This window comes from Schistocerca serialis, chromosome 8, assembly GCF_023864345.2.
Source record: "Schistocerca serialis cubense isolate TAMUIC-IGC-003099 chromosome 8, iqSchSeri2.2, whole genome shotgun sequence".
In the NCBI taxonomy this organism is placed as follows: Eukaryota; Metazoa; Arthropoda; class Insecta; order Orthoptera; family Acrididae; genus Schistocerca; species Schistocerca serialis.
The window spans coordinates 468331600-468336466 of NC_064645.1; the positions used below are offsets into that span (position 1 = coordinate 468331600).

Below are 4867 nucleotides of genomic sequence, written 5' to 3' on the forward strand. Positions count from 1 at the left end.
TTTTTGAAAGTTTCCCATTCGATTTCATCAAAATTCTGATTATACAAGGTTTCGTATATATCACTTTCAGTCAGGGCTACAGGTACATCGTACAAAATGACCAGAGGATTTCTCTTTTTAGGTGGTTCGCATTTAATAGCCTTCTTTAGTTTGGAATTGTTTAATATTTTATCTCTATCTTCTTCTGTGGCCAGACCTACGACTACTACATTTTTTGTGGCTTTTACTTTATTGATTTTAATTTTGTCTCTTGCCGGGTCTATTGTAGTTGTGAAAATCTCCTGCACTTTTTTGATGGTCTGACCAGGCAGGGGTCTTAAAAAGACTGCCGTATCCGGTTTCTTTGAGACCTTGGCGATCGTTTCTTTGGTTGTTTGAGCCTTCGTGGCGGCTTGCGCCACCACTCCAGCCCATGTCTTGACTGGCTGTTGTCTCAATCTGGCGTTCTCTTTCTCCAGCCCTTCGAGACGCCCTTCGAGCTTCGCATTTGCAATAGCCCAAGCAGCGAGCTCGTTCTTTATTGCCAGGACCGCAGCCTGGCTAATTTTTCCATTTTTGACACTGGAGTCTAAAATTTGACTTATGCGACAGTGTCTCTCATACACGTTTTTATCGTCGTGTCCCACTTCCTCCTGTGAGGTAAGGACAGTGGACATACTCGCCCTCGAAATCGCACTCGAATCACTCGTCTCTTGTTCAGCCATATTGATTGACGAGTGAAAGAAGGTTGGGAGCCCGTCTGTTACCCCGGACCGGCTCCTCTGGCATGGGGGGGGGGGGGGGGAGGGACTGTTGCAGCTCGCCCACCAACCTCGCCCCTAGGTCAAGGGCACTCCAGAGCTGCAGGGTTCAGCGCTGTCTTGGACCAAATTCTGCTTCCGCCGATTCGCGTATTAATATGTAACGCAGCCAATGAGATTGCTGCTAACGTAGAACCTTTTCTCCTCGCGGAGCACACTCGCGCAGTGATACCTGAACGCTCGAGGTATTCTAACGAGTGTACAGACCTCCGATTAGTCAGTCTGCATTAGTCTGCATTAGTCTGTAGTCAAGTTTCAGTCTGCGCCTAATAAGATTATCATATTCCTGAACATAGCCATGAAGATAAATGTATGGACACTTTGTCAAGTATCAGAGATATGTGAGAATAAGATTAACGTATCAAGACCAAAGGAACTTCAGATTGTCAATTGTAAATAGCATCCAGAACCGAGTTAAGTAATTTTTATGCTTGTTATTATTTTAATAAATGTGTGTGAAAACTAATCAAGTTCTGTTTGAAGTTGGTCACCGTCAATCTGCTACCCTAAGCGTGCAAGTGGCATTTCTATCATCTGACCTAACGGCAGAAGATAAACACGCCACGATAAGACCACGAGACATACTGCTGACACTCGCCTACTTCGTTAGAGCGACAAGTCAAATAATCTGATGGTGTGTGTATCGAAAGTCTTACAGACGGGGAGGAGGTAGTTTGCCGCTTGTGTGGAAAAATGTTCTCGAAACATGGACAAATGTGTGGTAGAAATTGCCTGGCTGGAAGCCACCTAGCACAGTGTGTAGGATGCAATCCAATCTGTTGCGTAACAATTCCCAACGCCGCTGCGAACTGGCCGCGTAGCCGCGGGGCGCTTCGCGGTGAGTGAATTAGAGGGCTGCTGTCGCGAAATGTAAGCGGAGAATCCCGCCGGCGGCCTCCCTGTGGGTCGCGAGCACCACCACACACACCAGCAGCCGTGGCCAACGGACACGGCCGTCGAGAACAGCGGGTGATGAGCACTCGCTCCGCGGAATAGACGCGCGGAAGCAATTAAGCCGCGCAGCGCGCAACGACTGTGTAACGAAAGCCATCGGCCGGCGTTTATTGCCGTGTTGCGGTCTCCGCAGGGCGCGGGTCGCCGCCAATAACGGCCGCTCCACATCGACGCGGGGGGGAGGAGGGGTGGCCCATCGCTGTGCGTGTCGTAGCACTCCGCTAGCAGACCTCGTAATGGGACGCGCAGAGCTGCCAAAGACAACAGTCCGGTCCGCACTGACGTAGAGCGCGCCGACGCGTGCGAAGGGACCGTGAGTACGACGCCGGTGCTGTCACCCGCGTTTAACGTTTCCACACCGTCTCTTATAATACTGAGTGGTTTATTCAGTTTATGTTTTACGGTTCGTGCTGACAGTTGCAGGCTGCCTGTCTAAAACCGTTGTCACACGGACCGAACACTCGAACGTCAACTTCGAACTTGCTGAGTTTCTGACATCACAGCGTGGCAAAACACGCTGCCGAGTCTTTCCTAAAGCCGTCGGCACATGGACGGTGCTGTCGAACGTCAACGTTGAGCGTGTCGAATTCAGCGTGCTGCTGAACGCTCAGACACGACGCGACTTGTGCACACGGTACGTGGGACCCATCGTGGTACACGCGATCGCAACGCACTCCGGTTTCTAGTTCGTAAATCACCCTGTTTACTAAACGGGCGCGCGTAAAATTCCCACGTTAGCTCTATTAAAACGCACATTTCCTCCATTGTCCACGAAAGGGAAAGTACCATGCCCAATCAATGAGGACACAGGCTTATAAAAGTTCCATTACAAACACTGCGATACAAATTTGCAATACTTCTTCACGTAAGATAAACATTATTTCATCATTCCCAGATTTTAGTAAAACCCGAAGGTCAGTCTTACTTGATCACTGTTCCTACCCAGTAACAGAATCTTGGCAATACGTGAATTACGAAGCGTAAAAGAAAGACCAAAATAGATTTACACAAGTAGCGCAAGGTGTCCTGTAGATGAAGCCAATCGAACAGCCAAAGAAAGCACTCCCTTTGAAGGCCACAAGTCACCCATCGGGACCATCCGACCGCCGTGTCATCCTCAGCTGAGGATGCGGATTGGAGGGGCGTGTGGTCAGCACACCGCTCTCCTGGTCGTTATGATGGTTGTCTTTGACCGGAGTCGCTACTATTCGGTCGAGTAGCTCCTCATTTGGCATCACGAGGCTGAGTACACCCCGAAAAATGGCAACAGTGCATGGCGGCCTGGATGGTCACCCATCCAAGCGCCGGCCACGCCCAACAGCGCTTAACTTCGGTGATCTGACGGGAACCGGTGTATCCACTGCGGCAAGGCCGTTGCTAATACTCAAAGAAAGATGAACTTATATTTACATAACATAAAATATTATAGTATACACTTATATTAAATTAATAATAAAGTAACAGAACCTAATAAAAACGCAAATGTTATGGAAAAAATTTATGTAGTGGCGAGTCGCGAATCACCTCCCAAACATAAACATGTTATAACTCAGCGACGCTACCCACCACTCTAATCCAACATCAGGAAATGAACTTCCATTTCTAGCATGTTACCAATCTCAGCACTTGCTGAAAGCTATAATCGTAGCTATGTTACTAACTGAAATTTAATTATAACAAATTATAACAATACCAATGCGTTTTGGGTGCATCCTCAATGTATTGCTGCCTTCAAATAGCATACTCTCATAAAAGGCAAGTTACAACAATTCTTTTGCCACGAATATGATGTTTCTCATTATTTTATTGCAACGGATCACACAGTTAACAATGGGTTTTCCAATGATTCTCAATTTGCTGGTGCTCAGAAACGGCATATATATTTAAGGGCTTGAAATGAATGCCAATATGGCGCCTCACAACTTTGTGCTGAAGGGAGATGGCGTGCGTGTGACGTAGGTGGCGTTGTGTCATCTCATTGGTCAACGCTCAGACGCACGCTGAGAATATCTGACATGCTAGACATTGCTCTGCACGTTCGCAAAGACTCCCGAACGTGCTATTTCACGCTATGACGTCAGAAACTCGGCACGCTCAACGCTGAACGTTCGGATGCACGGTCCGTGTGCCGACGGCTTAAGAAGCAGGGCATACTCTGAATGCGCATTTGAACGTAGACCAATGAGTTGGAAGAAAGCTACCTACGTCATATGCAAGTAGTGTTGTGCAACTACTGTAGGTCGTAAGTAAGCGTGGACTACGGTACTTTCCCTCGTATCTTTGGGGAAGTTGAGGTCACACCCGCGTCAACTGTACGTTAAATGTGTTGCTTACCTACAGGGCGTTACCTCATGATGATCGCTTTCTTTGCATATGTGATTAGTGTCTTCCTATATTCTCCTAAAAACTTGAAGTGGTGAACCGTTTAGAAACAGAATGATGATATATAAGGGGCTGGGTAACCTACGTTATTTAAAAGCAAGCAGTATTTATAGCAAAATTGAAACTGCCGTTTTAATTCAGGTTTTTTTCGAAGAATGTTGATTTGTAACGTGAAACATACGGATGTTGTAGTAAAAACAAAAATACCAATAGAGATTTATCATATTGCGAGAAAACGCGATTTCCTCAACAAAAATGTGGAGTAATAAAAACCCCGCAGAAATAAAACGAGAGAAAACCTCATATTACAGATAAAAGAGTTCTTGCGTTACAATTTGCTTGTTAATAAAGTATACCATTTCAAAACATCAGCACAATAAAGATCCATGAAAATCGTATTGTTCTTGATACATTTCACAATAACTAAATGTCAGTTACTAACATAGCGGCTATTAATGCCTTCAGAAGATGTTAACACACAAGATATGGTTGTATGTTACGGAAGTTCAGCGTGATGTACTGAACATAAACACAGAATTACGAAGTGGTGCGTGTAGTGCGTGGCTGGTTTGGGTGTCGCAAAAAAAATTATTCACCTTCACGTTTTCTAATAGGTTATTTCACATTGTCATTGACTCAGTAGAAATAGAAAAATGTTCCGTAGCATTCGGCACTATGTAAATACAAGCATGCTGTCTCTCGGGACTGAGTTTGTTCCATGGCTTTTTGCT

At 45.9% G+C, this 4867-nt stretch overlaps 1 pseudogene; it reads right to left on the reverse strand.

Annotated features, from left to right (window-relative positions):
- Positions 1 to 3015: 3015 nt before the first annotated feature.
- Positions 3016 to 3133, reverse strand: LOC126417860 (5S ribosomal RNA; annotated as a pseudogene).
- Positions 3134 to 4867: the final 1734 nt, after the last annotated feature.